This window comes from Gorilla gorilla, chromosome 9 (genome assembly GCF_029281585.2).
Source record: "Gorilla gorilla gorilla isolate KB3781 chromosome 9, NHGRI_mGorGor1-v2.1_pri, whole genome shotgun sequence".
Taxonomy (NCBI): Eukaryota; Metazoa; Chordata; class Mammalia; order Primates; family Hominidae; genus Gorilla; species Gorilla gorilla.
Window position 1 is genome coordinate 21070381 of NC_073233.2, and position 23135 is coordinate 21093515.

Genomic DNA, 23135 nt, shown 5'->3' on the forward strand with positions numbered 1-23135 from the left:
CAAAATGAGAAAATTAGATAAAAGCTTTAGGATATCTTCCAACCATAATAGTCTATTACTTTATCCTAAAAAATTTATGAAAATCAAATTTTACGTAAGAGGAAATGTGTTTGATTTCCTTTTCCACATCTCTGTCTGTTCCTGTTGACAATTTCTGTTCCTAACTACCTTCCAACAATCCAGCTTACATGTCATCTATCTTTGTTTAATGATACGTATAATTTTTTTTTTTTTTTCAAGAGACAGAGTCTCACCATGTTCCCCAGGCTGGGCGCAAACTCCTGGGTAGGTGATACTCTTGCGTCAGTCTCCTGAGCAGTTGGTACTACAAGTGCACACCACCATGCCCAGCATATTTAACAATATTTATTGTGCACATACAAATGTGCCAGGTATTGCACTGGATACTGTGGTTAGTACAGTGAACAAGACGCATCAGTCTCCTGCCCTAATGGAGCTTTAAGAAATTTTAGCAGAGGGAAATAGAAAGTAAAAACACAGTGAAATAAATTTCAGGTAGTTTTAAGTACTGTGATGCATGAAGAAAATAAAACAGAATAATAGTATAAAGGGATACTAGGGCTTTGGATGGTGGAGGTGAAGATGGTGCTTTAGGTATGGTAGGAAGGGAAAGCCTCTCTGAAGAGGTGACATTTTAACCAGCATATAAATGTTGAGAAGGAGCTGGTTGTGCTGAGGGAAGCACACTCTAGGCAGAAGAACCAGTAAAGGCCCTGTGGTGGGAAAGATCTTGACGTGCTTGTTAGAAAGCAAACTGGGTGGCTAGAGAGTGGTAGGAGTGGTAAGAACAGTGTGGATCACATAAGGCCTTATACACCTTGTTAACATTTACATTTCACTCCAATTGCATTCTAATGGCAAGTCATGAGACAATTTTATGGTATAATTTATGTTTAAAAAAGATTATTCTTGCTTGTTTATGGGCTATTGACGGAATAGCTGGAGTGGAAGCAGGAAGATAGGAGGCTGTTGCAGTTATCCAAGTGAGACATAGTAGTGACTTGGACTATCTCAGATGACTTTCTCCCCCATTCATCCCTGGATAGAATGTCCTTTAAAAAATATTTTATAGGCCAGGCATGGTGGCTCATCCCTGTAATCCTAGCTCTTTGGGAGGCCGAGATGGGAGGATTGCATGAGGCCAGGAGTTTGAGACCAGTTTGGGCAACATAGCAAGACTCTGTTTTTACAAAAAATTAAAAAATTAGCCAGGCATGGTAGTGTGTGCCTGTGTTCCTAGCTACTTAGGGGGCTGAGGTGGGAGGCTAGGAATTTGAGGCTGCAGTGAGCTGTGATTGTGGTACTGTACTCCAGCCTGGTGACAGAGTGAGACCTTGTCTTGAAAAAAAATATATATATATATACATATATATATATACACACATATATATGTATATACATATATATACATATATATGTATATATATATATTTTATAGTGTTTACCAGATACTACTGTTAAAGTATCTTTATATTATATTTTAATTAGGTATACAATTGGCTTCCTCATTAGATTCTGAGTTTCTTAAGCACAAGGACAATGTCTTATCCCTTTTCTTATTATTTTAGGTAGCATTATAGCACTGTTATTAATTTTGCACTTAATGCATTGCTATTAAGTGAATTCATGAAACTTCTATCTGAACACAGGGCTTTTTATAGCTATTACAAATGGCACAGTTAAATACGTAAGTGCAATAAGGTAAGCTAGATTTGAGATGGAATTAAAAAAATACTTTCCCATACTTTACACAGAGAATGTAGTTTGTATATAGTTTAGGAAAACCTACTAAGAAGGGAAAATCACAGTGTTTTATTAGGGGTGAAACACAAATCAGAAAGGCTTAGGGAAATAAAACCAAGAACTAGTTTTGTTGGTCTATTTGTTATGATAAAGGCTAAACTAATGTTAACAAGAGACAAATATAGTGGCTCAAGTAAGAAAGAAGTTTATTTATCATATAACAACAGGTCACACATTCAGGCTGCTGGGTCTTTCACGGGCTCCTTCCTTTATGTTGCTCTGCCACCTCTTAGGGTCTTGTCTTAATCTGCATGGTCAAGCTAGGACATTGTCACACTTATCTTCCAGTCAGCGAGGAAGGGGAAAGAGAGAGTCCACAGAGTCCAGATAAATAATTTTATTTTAAACAAGTGAGGTGAAAGTTGCATGTATCATCTTGCTCATATTCCACTGGTACTTAGTCATATGGTCTTACTCAGCTACTAGAGAGATGGAGAAATGTAGTTTTTAGCTGGGGAGTCATAGCAAAAACTTTACTTTTTTTTTTTTTTGAAATTTAAAGAAAAAATCTATTGAAGATCTGAAAAACAATTCCTAAAAGATAGACTTTTCCAGAAAACACTAGCTACACAATGCATTGTGTCTATCATGTTAAAACATGCATTAGACACAAATACAAAAACCATGAAACAAGCCACCATTCTTCAACAATTTGAGCAAAGATAAAATGCCTAAGTAACAACATGGATGACTTGCAAGGGATGGGCTCTTTACTTTAAGCACCATAAAAAAAAAGCACAAATGGATGAGTGTGTTCAGTTATATACACTGAATTGAACCTTTGGCACTAGGAATCAGAGTATTTTGTCATATAGCATTAACGTGTATTATGAAAGTGCGTAGTGTCAAAGGAATAGAACCACCAACATTCGAAAGCAGCTTTGTCAACTAGGCAGTAAAACACTCTACAGCATATCCTCTGTTGTCCATCGTTGAATACACTGGTAGTGACTTTGAAATGAAAAAAAAAAGAAAAAGGATCTATTACCCCTTTTATTTTCTTTGTTTAAAACAAAACAGAAAAAAACATCAGTTGTTACACACTAACATCTTCAAAGCACATCGTTTGTACAAGAGATAGACTAAGAACAAAAATGTGTTTACAGAGATCCAAACATAAGTGAGTGAGAGCGCCTCTCACATGGCTCTCAGGATGGTTCTTAGGAGGAGCCACTTCATAATCTCTGGCACTAAACAAAGTTGTAGAATTCTTTGCCAGGTACTTCAGGAAATCATGAAGATAATTCAGTAATTAAGCAAGGCTCTTCTCATCCAGAGGTGTATAGGCCAACATTGCTCCAATTCATACAAATAATCTCAGGAGATGTGGCACTCCATACACCTGGGACATGGGTGCCTTGGGGTGATCTGCAAGAATTTCGGCATACTGTGGTCTCTCAAATTTGTAGAGTAGTTGGGTGCCCAACATTACGTTGAAGTATTCTTTTATCCCTGCCACAACTTCATTAACCACATACTCCTTATTATCTGTGTTTCCACCAGATTTCTTGTAATTTGCGTAATCCTCAAGAATGGAATCCACATTCTTCTTGGCAGGAAGTTAAAAGAGCTGTTTTTGTCTGGTAATTAAGTCCCAGTCATCAACAAGCCACAGTTTTAGCTCTTCAGGAATCTTTACTTTAACTTCAACTCTGTTCATGAATGTTTCCTCATTTTCAACAGTAGGATCTACCCGGGTCCTTTTCTTCCAAGGAGGCCAAGGAGTCTCACTGGTACTGCCACCATCTCCATTTCCAGGGGTTTTCTGTTTGTTCTTTTTTGTTTTCACTTCAACATTTTTCTGTTGGAGACCAGATATCTTCTTTCCTGGGGCAGGCGCTATCGTCTTCCCCTCTGCATACTGCTCCTGATTGGCTTTTTGAAGTTCTTACTCTTTCTGCAAATTAGTGTCCTTGTATTTGAGTACTCTGCTCTCTGGAACCCACCCATCCCAATTTTTATTCCAACCACTGTAATGTATAAAGTATTTCACTTGTTTGTCCTTAATGGCAACCTTTACACACTTTGTTTCGTGAAGAAGAGGCCCATGAAAGCACAGCACTCACTCAACCTCCTGGAATTTAGGCTTTGGGTCCTGTTTTGAAGCCATTTATAAGTGATTTGCTGTCTCCTCCTTCTCCTACCACCCCCAACTAAAACTTTACTAACTTTGATTTTTAGCTAACAATCTTCTATAGTTGCTGTTATTTGAACTACTTAAAGTGAATATGAGGGTAACAATTAATTAATTTCTGCTTCTTACCCCCATAGGAAAAATATTGAACTTCTATATAGCACTTACACTTAGGGAGAGGCATCTTGATCCTGATTGCAACTGGGATGTAAAACTGATTTTATTACTATTCTAAGAAAAGTTTTTATTTGTATTTTTATTAAAAATGAAGTTATGTTCAAATGAAAGAGAGTATGTATGAGTCTTGAAAATTGTTACTTTAGGTAAGGCAGGACTACTACTTTTTTTATTATTTTTATAAAGAAACAACTCTTGCTCACCAAACGGCTTGTAGAAATAGTGGGCTGGTTGCCCTCATGGCAGGTATAAAGGATACGGATGTATAATATTTCTATTAAGGCAGTTTGGGATAAGGGATTTCTTATTGCTTTTAATGTATATCTTCCTTGTTATCACATATTAGGTTGATATAATTCTTCATCAGGTAGAACTGAAGTTCTCAGAGTTGGAGTTGAGGATGAAAAGCTGCTTTAGAACCTTTTAGGCCTTAAGTCTGTGTTTCTGTTTTCAGGACTGTCTCCTAAAGAGAGGTAACTTTTTTTTCTGTTGGATGGTAAATTATCACCTATTTCTCTATTTCTTAAGAGCAGACATAATCTTTGGGGTCGTTCCTTTATAATCTTGATTCAGTATTTTTTCTTTCTTATTAATATTGTTATTCATTTTATTTTTTGCTTATTTAAAAAAATTCAGATAATTTACATATAATAAAATGCATGGGCCTAAATGTTGAGTTGAAGTTTTGATGGTTATATACACTTATGTAATCATGAACCAAAACAAGATGCAGAATCTTTCCTTGAACTTCTTTCCGGTCTGTTCCATCCAGCTCCTCAGAGACAGCCACTTACTGATTTCTATTGCCATATATTTGTTTTAACTGTTTTTTAACCTCTTTAAATAGAATTATACAGTATGCATTCTTTTGTGTTGAGCATCTTTCACTTCATATACTGTCCTGTAATGCATTCATATTGTTTTGTATATCAGTCGTGAATATATTCAATGAATATTTTCCCTGAATGAATATATTTTATGAATACATCACAATTTATTTATTATTCTGTCACAATTTGTTTATACATTCTTATGTTGATGAATATTTAGGTTTCCAGTTTTTGCCTTATGAATTAGGCTGCTCTGAGCATTCTTGTGCAAGTCTTTTTTGTGGAGACATGTATTCATTTCTGTTGGGTAAATACCTAAGAGTGAAATTAAGTCAGAGTAGATGTGTATTTAACATTAAAAGAAACTGACGTACACTTTTTCAAAGTGGTTGTACCATTTACACTCCTACCAGCAATATATGAGAGTTCCAGTTGCCCCACATCCTCACCAACATTTGATGTTGCCATTCTTTTATTTTAGCCATATAGTACCTGTGATGTTGAATGCCTTTTTATGTTCTTATTGACCATTTATGTATCTTCTTTTGTGAAATGTTCAAGTCTTTTGCTAATTTTAAAATTGGATTGTTCATTTTCAAAAAATTACTGGTTTGTAATTGTTTTAGACAGTCATGCGTTGCTTAGCAGTGAGCATATGTTCTGAGAAATGTGTTAGGTGATTTCGTCATTGTGCAAACATCATAGAGTACTTACACAAACCTAGATGTTACAGCCTACTCCACACCTAGGCTATATGTTATAGCCTATTGCTTCTAAGATACAAACCTGTACAGCATGTTACAGTACTGAATGCTGTAGGCAGTTGTAACACAATGCTAAGTATTTGTATATCTAAGCATATTTAAACATAGAAAAAGTACGGTAAAAATATGTACACCTGTATAGGGCACTTACCATGAATGGAGCTTGCAGGACTGGAAATTGCATTTGGTGAGTCAGTGAGTGAGAGGTGAGTGAATGGAAGGTCTAGGACATTACTGTACGCTATTATGGACTTTATAAACACTGAACACTTAGGCTTTTTAGTTTTCCAATTACTTTATAAAAAAGTAACCGCGTCACAATGTCATGACAGCTGCAACTGAAAGTTCGTTATGTGGCATGTCACTATATTATGGATGTGAGTCCTTTGCCATATGTTTGTGTTATGAATATTTTCTCTCAATCTGTTGCCTACCTCTTCATTTTCCAAATGTCTTTGGATAAGCAGACATTTCAATTTTGTTTAAGTCTAATGCACTAATTTTTTTCCTTTACATTTAGTGCTTTTTTTATACCTTAAGAAATTTTTGCTTGAGCATCTCTAAGGTACTCTGTTTTCTTCTAGAAGTTTTATGGTGTATGATCTAACTTGAAGTAATTTTTTGGGTACGAGGTAAGGTAGGGGGTCAAAGTTTGCTTTTTCCATGTAGATAACCAGTTGTTCCAGCACTGTTTTGTTGAAAAGACTTGGCACCCTTGTCTAAAATAAATTGGTAGTATATTTGTTGGCTTACATATAGGAAGCTAGCCTTAGTTTTTAATTTTTTTTCTGATTTAAATTCTAAAAAAAATGAAAACCAGGGATAGAACCTATAATGGGTAAGATGGCACTTATCTTGTTGTATTTTAGAGTTTTCTGGTGGTGTCATTTTCAGAATACATTTTGAGTTCCTCAGAATAGAGGAAATGAAGCTTATTTCTTTTATTCTCAAGCAAAATCACTCTCTGAGGATTGAGGAAGTAATCCAGGGTTTGATATGGGGCTCATGGCATAAGGTTAGGTAGCCTGTTATCTTTAACTTTGTAGATTACTTCATAAAAATAACTTGCATATATGTAATGATATCTTTCTATGTTTTAGATGTTGTTCAAAGCACTGAATTGTAAACATATTCTCACTTAATCTTTCCCTCGAATCTTAAGTATTTACCTTTTTTTTTAAATTTAAAATAAAAAATTAACAGAGTAAAATAGATGTTTTTTGGTGTATGGTTCTATGAATTTTACCATGAGTATAGATTTTGTATATCCACTACAACATTCAGGACATAGAGTTGTCCCATTACTTCCAGAAGTTCCCTTGTGCTTTCTATCCCTTTGTAGTTGTATCTTCCTTCTATCCCTAATCCCTGGTAACTACTAGTCTCTTTTCCTTCACTGTAGTTTTATCTTCTTGATGTCATAAGTGAAATCACACAGCATGTAACATTTTGAGACTGGCTACTTTTATTTAGCATAATGCCTTTGAGATTCATCCGAGTTGTTGCATGAACCAGTTTATATTTTATTGTTAAGTAGTAGTCCATTGATTGGATGTACCTGTTTATCCATTCATTCATCCTTTTTTTTTCTGGGGACAGAGTTTTGGTCTGTTGCCCAGGCTTGAGTGAGTGTGGTGACACGATCTCGGCTCACTGCAACCTCCGCCTCCCAGGTTCAAGTGATTCTCATGCCACAGCCTCCGGAGTAGCTGGGATTACAGGCATGCACCACCACGCCTGGCTGATTTTTGTATTTTTAGTAGAGATGGGGCTTTGCCATGTTGGCTAGGCTGGTTTTGAACTGGCCTCAAGTTACTCACTTGTCTTAGCCTCCCAGACTGCTGGGATTATAGGCATGAGCCACTGCACCTGGCCTATCCATTCATTCTTTGAAGAATATTTAGGTTTTTTTTTCCAGTTGTGTTGATTAGGAATAGAACTGCTGTAAACATTCACGTACAAGTTTTTGTGTGAACATTAGTTTTTATTCCTCTAGTGTAATACCTGAGAGTGGGATTGCTGGGTCATTTGTTAAGTGTATGTTTAACTTTATAAGAAATTGCCACCGTTTTCCAGAGTGTTCATGCCATTTTGCAGTTTTACTGGCAGTGTATGAAAATTCTAGTAGTTCCACATCCTGACCAGCACTTGGTATTGTTAGTATTTTTTATTTTTGTCATTCTAGGTGTGTAGTGGTATTGCATCATGATTTAAATTTGCATTTCGTTAATGGGTAATGATTTTGAGCATCTGTTTTTTATGGGTTTATTTACATTATGTATCATCTTTGGTTAAGTGGATATAAGTCTTTTGTTGGATTTGTGATTTGCAAATATTTTCTTCCAGTTTGTAGCTTGTTTCTTCATTCTATGAACAATGTCTTTCAGAGAACTGAAGATTTTAATTGTAATGAAGTTCAGTTTTTCAATTTTTTGTTTTATAAGTTCTTTTGATGTAATATTTAAGAACTTTTTAACCACAGGACATATATATTTTTTCTTATATTTTCTTATAAATCTTATAAAAATTTAATAGCTTTATGTTTTACCTTAAGACCTGTGATGCATTTTGAGTTGATTTTTGTATAAAGTGTTAAGTTTAGGTTTATTTTCTCCTACATACAGAATTTCCAATTCTAACATCATTTGTTGTGTACTCTCCTTTGTTTATCGAATGGCTTTGGCACCTTTGTCAAGAATTAATTTGCTATATTTATGTGGATTTATTTCCGGGTTATTGATTCTGTCACATTGATCAATGTGTCATTCCCTCTGCCAATACCACACTGTCTTGATTACTAGAAAATTGTGTAGTGTGAATCTTCTTATCTTTTTTTTTTCAATATTGTTTGACCTTTGCATAAACATTTTAGAATCAGCTTGTTTTTATCTATGAAAAATTTGGCTGGGATTTCCATTATAATCGCATTAAATTAGTAGAGTCAATTTGGGTAGAATTGACATTTTTTAGGCTCTTGAGCCCCTATGTGTGGGCCCACTCCCACTCTGTGGAGTGTACTTTCATTTTCAATAAATCTCCACCTTTGTTGCTTCATTCTTTTCTTGCTTTGTTTGTGCATTTTGTCCAATTCTTTGTTCAAGACACCAAGAACCTAGACACCCTCCACTGGTAACATATTTTGGCAAGCCAGCCAGGATGTAAAATAAGTTTGGGATTTATTTTTTTCCTTTTCCTTTCTGCTCCATGCAGGGGAATCTCTTCTTTACTCGGGACCCTTGGGGGGCAGCGCCTAAACACAGAGGCAGCTGCAGATTTCTGGCTGGGGTCACTCTGAAGGACTCTCTTCTGTCTTTTCTGGTTGTAGTTCCTGATCCCTACATGTGGAGCAGCTCAGGGCGAACTCACATGTGTTTCAGGCAACTTAAATCTTCTTTTCTTACACTAAATTTTTCCCTTACTCTACTCGACTGGCTAAGGACAAAAGAAACCCACTAGCCTCCAGTTCCTATCACTACAGTTCACGGAATGGAGCAAAGTCCACTTTGCTCCATCACTCTAGTGGAACAGGAAGCATGCTGTTCCACTGGAGTGGGACCAAATCCTCCTCCTTTGCTCCATCACTGTAGTGGACCAGGAAACATGGGAAAAGATGGCCTTATCAAATTTTAAGGATTCTGAAAGTCAGAGATTACACCTAGGAACCAAAGGGAAGCTCATAGTAGTAGGCCATTGCCTCTGGAGGGAAAACATGCAAAGCGGCACTGGTGCCCACGTAACGTCAGAGACGTCTGATACTCTTAAGACTGGACCCCAAAGAGGGATGCCCCAGGGGATCCTTTGGACCTCAACCTCTCTGAAGGGAACACCCTTGGCAGAGGTCCTAAGGCCTAGTACTAAGCCCTCCTTAGAATTTTATCTCACAGTTGCAATACTGTTTGGCCCCAGTATTGTTTGGAATCAAGTGTGCTGTTGAATGGGAAAGTGAGATGGAGTTGCATGTATGCAGGCTTTGATGCTGCTGTTCCAAGCAGGGTCAGGCCTGGTTATATGTGATGTTCTCCTTTGGTGCTGTTTGGCCCCAGTGTTCTTTGGAGTCTGGGGAGGTTTGACCTTTAAAAATTAAACTGCCATGGAAACTGCTTTACCTGAAATTTTGGTTCACTGCCTTCATTGGATTAACTACTGGGGCAAACAAAAGTAAAACCGGCAAGTTTGTATTGCTGTCTCATGGCTAGAGTTCCAAGGTAAAAGCTATTGAATCTTCATTTGTATGTGTATATACACGTCTAGATGTGTTTATTTGTATGTACACTTATTGTTATACATTCTGTCTACAAAATTGACATTCACGTAAAAGAGTACTCATAAGTTAAATAAGTCTAAGTACTTCTCAAGTTCATGTGACTTAAGTATAACTTTACTAAACAAGCTGGTTTTAAAATGATTGGTAAAATAAAAATAGAAATGACTTCAAAAAAAAAAAGGAATGGACATTTTTACTGTTGGGTCTTCCAATCCATGGACATGATATATCTCTTTATTTACTTAGGTCTTCTTTGATTTTATTCATCAGTGTTTCGTGATTTTTAGCATATAAACCCTGTTGACTTTTTATTTGATTTACATGTAAGTACAGATCCTCCTCAACTTATGATGATGGGGTTATGTATCCAGATAAACCCATCGTAAGTTGAAAATATTGTAAGCCAAAAACATATTTTTGGCTTACAATATTCTCACCAGTCAAAACCAGACTTTCAATTTATGGTATTTTCACCAGTGAAAAGCACACTTTTGACTTAATATTTTCAAACTAGTGAAAAGCACATTTTTGACTTAATATTTTTATCAGTTGAAAGCACACTTTCAAATTGTGATATTTTCAACTTATAGTGCATTTATCTAGACATAACTTCATTGTAAGTCGAGGAGCATACTGAATGTATGTTGCTTTTGTATCACTGTGATATGGTTTGGCTGTGTTCCCACCCAAATCTCATCTTGAATGGTGGCTCCCATAATTCCCATATGTCATTACTTCCAGTGGGAAGTAATTGAATCGTGGGGGAGGGTCTTTCCTGTGCTGTTCTCGTGATAGTGAATAAGTCTCATGAGATCTGATGGTTTTGTAAGGGAGAGTTTCCCTGTACAAATTCTCTCTTGCCATGAGTGTGAGGACTTCCCTGCCATGTGGAACTGTGAGTCAATTAAACCTCTTTCCTTTATAAATTACCCAGTCTCAGGTATGTCTTTATTAGCAGCGTGAGAACAGACTAATACACATTGTAAAGCTGAAAAATTGTAAGTTGTACCATCATAGGTTGAGGACTGTCTGTTTTTATTTCTTAGAGCTGTTGTAAATGGTATTTAAAAAGAATTGGTTTCCAGTTGCTCTTTGCTAGTATATAGAAATACAATTGAGTTTTGTGTGTTGGCTTTGTATTCTGTGATGTTGCTGAATTCACTTATTAGTTCTGGAAGCATTTTTCATAGATTTCTTGAGATTTTTCTATGTACAGTTGACCCTTGAATAATGCGGCAAGGTGGAAGTTAGGGGTGCTGACCCCTGAAGCAGTTGAAAATCTACAAATAACTTTTGACTCCCCCAAACCTAACTACTGATAGCCTGCTGTTGACTGGAAGCCTTACCATCAACATAAACAGTCAATTAGCACATATTTTTATGTTATATATGTTATATACTATATTCTTACAATAAAGTAAGCTAGAGATAAGAAAATGTTATTAAGAGAATCACAAGGAAGAGAAAATATGTTTACTGTTTAATTCATGGAAGTGGATTATCATAAAGGTCTTCATCCTCACTGTCTTCACATTGAGTAGGTTGGGGAGGCGGAGGAAGAGGAACAGTTAGTCTGTCTCAGGGGTGGCAGAGGCAGAGGAAAATCCACATATAAGTGGACCTGTGCAGTTCAAACCTGTGTTCAAGGGTCGACTGTAAATGATAACGTTGTCTGTCAATAGGACAGTTTGATTTCTTTCTTTCTAAGCTGTATACTTTTTATTTGTTATTTTCCTGCTTTATTGTACTGGCTAGGACTTCCAGTACCATGATGAATAAGAGAGATGTGATATTATGTTTTTTCCTTGGTTCCAATCTAGGAAACCATTAAATATGATGTTGGCTGTAGCTTTTGTTTAGATGCCCTTTATTATGTTGGGAAGGTTCCTTTCAGTTCTTAGTTTGCTGAGAGTTTTTATCATGAATGAATGTTGAATGCTGTCAAATGCCTTTTTTTGCATCAATATGATCATGTGGGTTTGTTTTTAAACTGTTAATATGATGGATTATATTGGTCGATTTAAAAAATATTGAACAGCTTTGCATTCCTAGCATAAATCCCACTTGATTGTGATATATTCTTATACATTGCTGGATTTGATTTGTTGATATTTTATTAAGGATTTTTGTTGTTGCTATGTTCATGAGGGACATAGGCCTGTAGTTTTTTGTTTTTTTTTTAATACCTTTTTTGGTATTGGGGTAATGGTGACTCTCAACACGAATTGGGAAGTTTTCCCTCCTCTATTTTCAGAAATGAGTGTATAGACCTGGTTTTATTTCTTCTTTTTAAAATATTTTTCTTTTATTGATACATAGTATTGATTTTTTTTTTTTGAGACGGAGTTTGGCTCTTGTTGTCCAGGCTGGAGTGCAATGGCATGATCTCAGCTCACCACAACCTCCGCCTTCCAGGTTCAAGTGATTCTCCTGCCTCAGCCTCCCAAGTAGCTGGGATTACAGGCATGCGCCACGACGCCTGGCTAATTTTTTTCTGTTTTTAGTAGAGACAGGGTTTCTCCATGTTGATCAGGCTGGTCTTGAACTCCTGACCTCAGGTGATCCACCCGCCTTGGCCTCCCAGTGTGCTGGGATTACAGGCGTGAGCCACCGTGCCCAGCCTGATTTTTTTCTTTTAATGTTGGGTTGAATTTGCTAGTGAAACCATCTGGGTCTAAATTTTTTTTTTTCTTTTTGTTTTTTTGGAAAGCTTTAAACTATGTGTTGAACTTATTTAATAGTTATAGAATTACTCAGAATATCTATCTCATCATTGGTGAGCTTTGGTAGTTTGAATTTTTCAAGTAATTGATTCATTTCATCTTAGTTACTGAATTTATGTGTAAAGTGTTATTTGTAGTGTTATTTTATTATCCTTTTAATATCTATGGAGTCTATAATGGTATTCCTCTTTTATTCTTGTTATTGGTAATTTATGTCTATCTTTTTTTCCTTTATCAGTTTTGTTTGAGGTTTATAAATTTTTAAATCTTTTCAAAGAATGAGATTTGGTTTCATTAATTTTCTCTATTGTTTTTCTGTTATCATTCTTATTGATGGGGAGCTGATCATTATTTCTTTTTTTTCTGCTTGCTTTAGGTTTATTTTGTTCTTCTTTTCCTAATTTGTTAAGATAAAAGCTTAGATGATTGATTTTAGATTTTTATTCTTTTCTAATATAAGCATTAGATTCTTTGAGTTTCCCTCTAAGCACTATGCTAGCTGTGTGCCATAAATTTTGATACATTGCATTTTAGTTTTTATTTGGTTCAGACTATCTTCTAATTTCTCATTAAACTTCCTCTTTGAATGCTGGCTTATTTAGAAGTTATTTAATTTCTAGTGTTTGGAGTATTTCTGCCATCTTTTTGTTACCTATTTCTGGTTCAATTTCATTATGATCAGAGAACATACTTTGTATGATTTCAATTCTCTGCATATATTTGATGTCTAGATATGAGATTTTATCTGTGGTACTTATCCTGGATAGATTTACTAGGTTGTAGATTATGTCAGTCTTCAGTTTTGCTAGAAAATGCCAAATTGTTTTTCAAAGTTTGAAAGTATCAGGGGAACCCACCCCCCGTATTTCAACGTAGGTTCTTTCTATTTTCCGTAAGTGTCGGCCAGTTGAGAAATAAAGAGAAAGTACAAAGAGAGGAATTTTACAGCTGGGCTTCTGGGGGTGACATCACATATCGGTAGGACCGTGATGCGTACCTGAGCCTTAAAGCCAGCAAGTTGTATTAAGATTTCAAAAGGGGAGGGGGTACAAGAACAGGGAGTAGGTCACAAGATCACATGCTTCAAAGGGCAAAAAGGAGAACAAAGATCACATGCTTCTGAGGAAACAGTACAAGGGCAAATTCAGAACTACTGATTAGGGTCTTTGTTCAGCTGTGCACGTATTATCTTGATAAACATCTTAAACAACAGAAAACAGGGTTGAAGAGCAGAGAACTGGTCTGACCTCAAATTCACCAGGGTGGGGTTTTTCCCCACCCTAGTAAGCCTGAGGGTACTGTAGGGAACCAGGGCATGTTTCAGTCCTTATCTCAACCGCATAAGACACTTCCAGAGCAGCATTTATAGACCTCCCCCCAGGGATGCATTCCTTTCCCAGGGTCTTCATTATTAATATTCCTTGCTAGGAAAATAATTTAGCGATATCTTCCCTACTTGCACATCTGTTTATAGGCTCTCTGCAAGAAGAAAAATATGGCTCTATTCTGCCTGACCTTGCAGGCAGTCAGACCTTATGGTTGTCTTCCCTTGTTCCCTAAAATTGCTGTTACTCTGTTTTTTTTTTCAAGGTGCACTGATTTCATACTGTTCAAACACACATGTTTTATAATCAATTTGTACAGTTAACACAATAGTGGTCCTGAGGTGACGTACATCCTTAGCTTACGAAGATGACAGGATTAAGAGATTAAAGTAAGACAGGTGTAAGAAATTATAAAAGTATTAATTTGGGGAACTGATAAATGTCCATATTAAAATGAAATCTTCACAATTTATATTCAGAGATTGCAGTAAAGACAGGCGTAAGAAATTATAAAAGTATTAATTTTGGGAACTGATATATGTCTATATTAAAATGAAATCTTCACAATTTATGTTCCTCTGCCGCAGCTCCAGCCGGTCCCTCTGTTCAGGGTCCCTGACTTCCCGCAACATGAAAGTAGTTGTACGAATCTATTGCACCACTCTCCTTGCCCCAGAATGGGATATGAATGTTCTATATCCTCCCTAAACCTACTATGTATTTGATTTATTCATTATTCTAGTCTTGGAAGACAATTAATCACTAAGGGAACATTTTTCTCATCTTTTTTTTTTTTTTTTTTTTTTTTTAGGACAGAGTCTTGCTCTGTTACCTGGGCTGGAGTGCAGTGGCACAATCTCGGCTCCCTGAAACCTCCATCTCCTGGGTTCAAGTGCTTTTTCTCCCTCAGCTTCCCAAGTAGCTGGGATTACAGACGTGCACCACCATGCCTGGCTAATTTTTGTATTTTTAGTAGAGACAGGGTTTCACCATGTTTGCCAGGCTGGTCTTGAACTCCTGACCTCAGGTGATCCATGCGCCTTGACCTCCCAAAGTGCTAGGATTACAGTCATGAGCCACTGCACCTGGCCTCATCTTTCGTGAGTTAAGTTTTATATCATTCTTGATAATTTAGGGTATCACAGTAAGCATACTGAAGTTGAAAACTCAAGTAGGTTTTGGTTATCATTCCAAACGACTTGAAGTTTCTCATTGGTCATGGAGTTTTGGCTGTGAAACAGGACCTGGGGCTGCCTCTAGCCAGAGTGATTCTACCTATGCCACAGGTGGACAGGTAAGCCCTTTTATGGTTGCTGAAATAAGTCCATATCCTAGAAATGAGATTAGATTTTCACCAATATCTACTTCCAGTCTTCATGCTTTAAATGTTGAAGTTCTTCAGTTTTGTACAGGTAAAAGAAATTCTTCACCTAATTCTAAGTTTTTACCTAACTTCTTCAACCAGTCTTTTCATTGCCTGATAGAATTCTGCCTGGGTTTTAAATTCTTTTAAATTTAAAAATTTTTTTACATTCTTCCTATCTGACAAAGACACAAGTCTTCCATTCGAATTCTACAAATCTCTTATACCTTTATCTGAGTCTATATTTTCAACCCTTATGTGCTAATGACAAATATTTAATTCCATCCTTAAAGGATAGTTGATTGTGGGCATCTACTGTATTTCATAACCTTTGTAATACAAGTTATATAATTTTTAGTGCTTAAACTATAAAGAAAATAATAACAGTGATTAGTAGAACTTAGCCTTGAATTAATTTGAGACTGTTGAAATAGTGGTCAACTTTTAAGACACAGAGGAAAGTTTTTCCTTTGGGGATAAGTTATTTTAACCTGAGACATTTTAAATGACAGGAAAACATCTAGCTTTCTTTTTTTATGAGTGATTAAAATTTAAAGAGGAAAGTAAAGACTGAATTGGCTTTATACTTACTTTAAATTTTAAACTACCTTACCATCTATTTAACTTAAAAATAAGCCACTTTTATTATTCAGTTAACAAACTGAATATCATTCTTTGTTTTTATTTTTATTTTTTTTAAAGACAGAGTATTGCTATGTCGCCCAGGCTGGAGTGCAGTGGCATGATCTTAGGTCACTGCAAGCTCTGCCTCCTGGGTTCGTGCCATTCTCCTGTCTCAGCATCCCTAGTAGCTGGGACTACAGGCGCCCGCCACCATGGCTGGCTAATTTTTTGTATTTTTATTAGAGACGGTGTTTCACCGTGTTAGCCAGGATGGTCTGGATCTCCTGACCTCGTGATCCACCTGCCTCGGCCTCCCAAAGTGCTGGGATTACAGGCGTGAGCCACCACACCTGGCCGTTCTTTTATTAAAATATTTTTTATAGTAAAAATGCAGGTGTATTATATTTATTCCTTTTGGTAATATGGTTTTATTAAACTTGACGAAAATGCCTTCTGACTATCCATGTGTTACTCAGAGGTATGAGAATGAATTAGCCAAACAATTTGAACAAAAGTTAAGATAATAGACGTTTAGAATGCTTCTTGCTAGAATGAAGTTCTGATTTGTGAAGAATATTACTTTATCAGGTAGGGAAGATATATAAAGGCAGAAAAATTATTAAATTGTGACTTCCTAAATGTCTACTTAAAAACATTTATAGTAAATTTAGAATGTTATATTGAATTGATTTGAATTATTTGAATCTTAAAATATAGTGTGGGAGCTTTTTTCTAAAGTATATATTACTAAAAGCTGAGAAATATTTAAGTGGTTGAAAGCCAGTGGGAAATATGAAGCAAACTGCTAATGCAAGTGGGGAGACAATAGAACTATGTTTATTTAATATTAAGCATTAAACTTATGAAGATTTTACTGGAAATTTGATTGGTTTTTCTGTCACCCAAGGGTATTTTCAGCCCATTTTATGCATTATACCTGGGCTGTACCAAGAGCAGATGGCAAGTTCCCAGGGGAACTTTCCAACTGACCCATAATTTGAGATAAGATGATAGTTTACAGAGCTACAAAAATAGTCTTGGGGTTTGCCACTGTTTTTGTTTTAGTTGCCTATCAGATCTTTTGTCACCTTTTCTCTCACAGATCGTATGGATGACATACAGTTCTGTTTATTTGTCAATATCTAATTGATTAGCATAAAGTTATAAGATTATAATTCAAGAGGTGAAATGAATGCTAATTGGAACTCCTATTAGGAATTTGCTCATCAACATACAATTTCTTTTTTTGAATAATCAAAATATATGCTTTTCATTATATAGATTCAGAAAGGTTCTGAAAACATAGGAGATATTTTCTTTTAAAGCTGCACTCAGAATTTTATTTCTGTGATACTCAGGTGAAAGTATGTAGTTTCCCTTTTCATTTAATTTTATTAAAATTGAATTAAAATTTTCTCTCTCTCTCTCTCTCTCTCTCACTCTCCCTCTCTCCCTCTCTCCCTCCTCCCTCTCTCTCCCTCCTCCCCAACCCCCCCCCCCCCCCGCTCCCTGTCTCCCTCTCTCCCTCTCTCTCAGAGAGAACATGAGTATTTTCAGGAAATTAGAGATTTGAATTTGAAATATTTTTTGTATATCAAGAAATCCATCAATCTTTGTTTAACTATGGAATCTTCAGGACATCAGAGTTGCATGTTTTTAAGCTTAGAGAAAAATGGACACACCGAATCCTAGCAACTGAAAGCAAATAGACATACGTCAGTATCTGTGTATAGTGCTGACACTTATGTCAGCACTTTGTCCTATTTGCTTGGGAACTCTTGTTTAGTAGTGTGTTTACAATGAGGCCTTTCAGTGGAGAGGGCTACATGACTGAATGTGTGTGTACTCTGTATTGTCTGAGTACATTCTATGTGTAAACTTTAAGATATGTTTATAGACATATTTGTTATTGACATTTAGTCTTGTATTTATTTTATTTCTCAGAAGTATTTTATTTGTTCATTTTTGATAACTAGCACTCAGCCATTCACTTTTTATTTCTAATTTTGGTGTCTTTGTGTAGGTCACTGAGTGTGATTCCAGATAAGTTATTACAGCTAGATCTATGCGGCTCATCAGCCACATATTTGGTTTTTTTTTTGTTGTTGTTGTTTGTTTGTTTTGAGACAGTCTTCTCTGTCACCTAGGCTGCAGTGCAGTGGCATGATCTTGGCTCACTGCAACCTCTGCCTCCTGGGTTCATGCGATTCTTCTGCCTTAGCCTCCCCAGTAGCTGAGATTATAGGCACCCACCACCATGCCTGGCTAATTTTTGTATTTTTAGTAGAGGTGAAGTTTCGCCATGCTGGCCAGGCTGGTCTCGAACTCCTGACCTCAGGTGATCCACCCTCCTCGGCCTCCCAAAGTGCTGGGATTACAGGCCTGAGCCACTGTATGCGTCCCACATATTTGTTTTAGAGAGGGAAGTTCGTGCAATTAAAGGTGGAATAATCTGGATTTGTCATAAGTCCTATGATTTCATTGTGCTTTAGTTTTCTGAACAGATACGATGAAAATTATCTACTAAGAGTTTAAAATATATCGCTGAGGGTTAAAATAAAGTTCAAAGTACTCCCAAGTATTATGGGAATTTGTCTGTTTCTTGGGAAGCAGGGTAGACGTTATCTAGGTGGAAAAGACGAGTGGGCAATTTGAAATGTTAGACTAGGAGCTTGGAAAGAGAGAATAAGGCTAGAGTTATACTCTAGAAGTTACTCAGTATATTTTATTGAAGGCCTAATATATGTCCTTTAAGATTGAAGCCCTGGAATTCATGCAGACCACAAGACTAGCATCTCCTTTGCTTGTGGAATTGATAGTCTAGTTACTAGATTCTAGAGGGAGGATTATTTGCTTCGAAGGTCATAGGTGAAGCTTGGGAATGGATGAGACTGAAAAAAAAGAGTGTAGATATGATTAAAACAATTAAGGACACAGTGACTTTGGGAAATACATTATGTAGGTTTTTAGGAGAAAGACAAGGACTGTGGGGGAAGTACCTATGTTTGGTGATTGGCATGATGAAGAGTCAGTCAGTGAAGAAAAGAGGTTCAGAGTGTCAGGGATTTGGGGGATTTATCATTAAGCTAATTAAATTTAAGCTCCAGGTTTGTCGCTTACATAAAATCCTTTCAAGTCTGTGGGAGGAAGGTTTTCACATGGGCATATGTTTCTGTAGGATTTCCAAAAGTAAGGCATTTCGATATTGCCATTTCTTTCATTCTGACTTACCCTCATGTCATATGGCATTAGAGTGGCTGCAGGCATTTTTGGGATCCAGCTAAGGGGAAGTTGAATAGGATTTACATTTAGTTTGGGAGGCATATACTTATGTGGTCATGTCACTTCTGAATATAGACTAGCTGTTCTGGTATAGGAAGGATATCAAGGAATACTGTTGTTACTCACTGTGTTAACACTTAGTGTTATGACACAAAGATGGAAGGCTAGAGATCACCTGGTGATATGGACGTGTCCTATAATGCATCACATTTAGAAGTATGTGGTAGGATAAGAGAAACAAAATTTGAAATACATGGGGCCAGAAGCTAGTCTGGGAAAAATTCTTCCAAATCGAATGGTTTATAAATGAAAGAAAATATATGAGTTTCTCTAAATTTGACAATACTAAAAGTTTATGACATTACCAGTAGTAGTTTGTGAACAGTTTGTGAAGACTATTTTGTAAAATATAAATAACAATTTAGTCTTTTGAAAATTAAAAAGATATTTATAGAAAACCTTACATATAATTGCCATATGAAGAGGTGATAGCAAAAGTTATGCAAAAGATATGTTGAAGTATACTAGAGGTGTGTCAGGGAGTTTATTGATAACATTATTGTTATTTTTTCTGGATTCTTGTGATGTTTATGATGCTGTGACTTTTTTTTCTCATTCTAAGTAAGTATTCACCTTTGTACCTAATTTTGTATTTGTAATTTTGCTTCCTTTTTTTTTTTTTTTTTTAAAGAAGGCCCCCTAAATTCTAGAAGGTTCAGGCCCAACAATACCTGGGAGGCACAGAATCATGGAAGTTAAGAGGAGACAAATCACGGATGGAGAATATGTACTGTTTTAAATGATGCATTGGGGTAGCTAAGGAAGGCAGTTGCATTTGGCCATTCAGGGATTATTGATAATCTTCACTAATGAGTATGAATTTGGGAGTGGGAAGTGGAGGTTGTGTACTTTTTAAAGAAAGTGGCAGTAGAGTCCAAGAACAGTAGCTTTTGAGGAAAGCAAGGTCCAGGGAAGTTTTTTTGTATGTGTGCATGCTTCAAAGGTAGGTGGACATCTAAATACGTTAAAGGAAGGGAAAACATGCAAATAGCACAGAAGGAAAAATTAAAGGCAATAGCAAGAGAGGTTAAAGCAGTGTAGAAATAGTGACGAGAGCAGGGAGGAAAAAGGAAATGAGATCAAGACACAGGAGTGTTCTAAATAGTAGAATTCAGTAAAGGTGATTTAATTGTTACTGTATTAGCACTGTGCTAGTGCTGAGTGCAATAATTGATTTTCATAATGCTGTAATTTTTCTGCAAATCAACATTTTATGCTTAGTTCATTAAGATTTATTATACAATTTATAAAGACTTACAATCACATAATTTATAAAGATTTTCATTTGGATGTTTAAAATGAAATGTTTCATGACATAGTTGGAAGATAATTATCTTAATTATCTAATTAGTTGAATATGTTAAAATTAATCTTCCAGAATTTGTTGACTTATTAAGTGATTGCCCCAAATCAGCTTAGAGATATTATCAAGTATTTTGCTAGTAAGTTATGTAAACTAATTAATAGAAAATACATGAAATAATCTTATTTTCTCTTAGTTTTATAGATGGTATGGAAAAAGGTGTCACAGAATTGAGTGTCAGGTAGGATATTTATTATTATTTTTTCCATTTCACTCATCAAAATGTATTGAGTGTTTATTATATGCCAGAAGCAGGTCTAGGTGCTGGAGATAGAGCAGTGAACAACACAAAATTTCTGCCTTCATGGAATTTACATTTTAGTGGAAGAGACAGAATATAAGCAAATAAGCATGTACGTATATATTGTCAGATAGTAATGTGTGTTACAAAGAAAAACAAGGGAGAGTAAGGCGACAGAGAGTTGTATAGGATGATATTTCAGATAGTGTGGTAAGGAAAGCCAGGTAGGACACTTATATGTTGCTTTTTGTCAGTATATTTAGAAAACTATTTTATGCAAGTCAAATTGTGTTTACTAAGATCAAATCATTTACAATTTAATAGGAGCAACATCTGCTTACCTGAGTTTTCCCTTCTGAAATTATTGATTTATAATAGTACCAGGCTAGGTGTGGTGGCTCATGCCTGTAATCCCAGTACTTTGGGAGGCTGAGGTGGGAGAATCGCTTGGGTGCAGGAGTTTGAGACCAGCCTGGGCAAGATGCTGAGACCCCCATCTCTACAAAAATAAATAATTAAAAATCAGCCAGGCATGGTGGCATGTATCTGTAGTCCCAACTACTTGAGAAGCTGAGGCAGGAGGATCCTTTGAGCCCAGGAATTTGAGGCTGCAGTAAGCTATGACCATGCCACTGCACTCCAGCCTGGGTGACAAAGCAAGACCCTATCTCTAAAAATGATATATATAATAATAATAGTATCTACACCATAGGTTTGTTGCATGGTTTAAATAAGATTTTGTATGACTGTTTTGGTGCAGTGCTCTTACTCTTCACTTTATATGAAGTATGCCTGTAAAAGGGAATAAAACTTTACTTATTATGTTTCACAGATACTGTGTTTTTCACAAATTGGAGGTTTGTGGCAGCGCTGTGTTGAGCAAGTCTGTTGGCACCATTTTTCTTACAGCATATGCTCACTTTGTATCTTCGTATCACATTTTGGTAATTCTTGCGAAAAATTTTTTATTTTTTATTAGTATATCTATTATGACTATTTGTGATCAGTGATCTTTGATGTTACTACTGTAATTGTTTTGGGGCAACACGAATCACTGCACCCAGAGAAGAGAGCTAACTTAATTGATAAATGTGTGGGTTCTGACTGCTCTACCAGCTGGCTCTTCCCCTATCTTTCTCCCCTGTCCTTGGACCTCCCTATTCCCTGAGACACTGCAATAATGAAAATGGGCCGATTAATAATCCTACAGTGGCCTCTCAGTGCTCAAGAGAAAGCAATAGTTGCACATTTCTTACCTTAAATAGAAAGCCAGAATGATTGCACCTTAGTGAGGAAGGCATGTGGAAAGCTGACATACACCAAAATGCTAGGCTTCTTGAGTCAAACAGTTAGTCAAGCTGTGAATGCAAAGGAAAAGTTCTTGAAGGAAATTAAAAGTGCTTCTCCAGTGAACACAAAAATGGAAGTGACCAGCTTTACTGCTGATATGGAGAAGTTCGAGTGGTCTGGATAGAAAATCAAACCAGTCAGAACATTTCCTTAAACCAAAGCCTATCCCAGAGCCAGGCCCTAACTCTCTTCAATTCTGTGAAGGCTGAGAGAAGTAAGGAAGCTGCAGGAGAAAAGTTTGAAGCTAGCGGAGGTTAGTTCATGAGGTTTTAGCAACTATCTCCATAACATAAAAGTGCAAGGTGAAGCAGCAAGTGCTGATGGAAAAGCTGCAGCAAGTTATCTAGAACATCTAGCTAAGGTAAGTGGAAGGTGGCTGCACTAAACAACAGATTTTCAACGTAGGTAAATCAGCCTTCTATTGGAAGAAGATGCTAGGACTTTCTAGCTAGAGAGAAGAAGTCAATGCCTGGTTTCAAAGCTTCGAAGCCTAGGCTGACTGTCTTGTTAGAGACTAATGCAGCTGATAACTTTAAGTTGATGCCAGTGCTCATTTCCCATTCTGAAGATCCTAGGGCCCTTAAGAAGTATGGTAAATCTACTCTACTTGAGCCCTGTAAACAGAATAACAAAGCCTAGATGACAGCACATCTGTTGATAGCATAGTTTACTGAATATTTTAAGTCCACCATTGAGATCTACTGCTCAAAAAAAATATTCCTTTCAAAATATTACTGCTCATTGACAGTGCAGCTAGTCGTCATCCAAGAGCTCTGATGGAGATGTACAAGGAGATAAATGTTGTTTTCAT

At 36.4% G+C, this 23135-nt stretch overlaps 1 protein-coding gene and 1 pseudogene across 2 annotated transcripts in view; one reads left to right on the forward strand and one right to left on the reverse strand.

The window, feature by feature from the left end:
* Positions 1–23135, forward strand: part of PDE3B (phosphodiesterase 3B) — a 220183-nt gene that overhangs the window by 27030 nt on the left and 170018 nt on the right. The gene's annotated exons all lie outside the window — the stretch shown is intronic.
* On the reverse strand, positions 2831–4098 carry LOC109028685 (mortality factor 4-like protein 1; annotated as a pseudogene).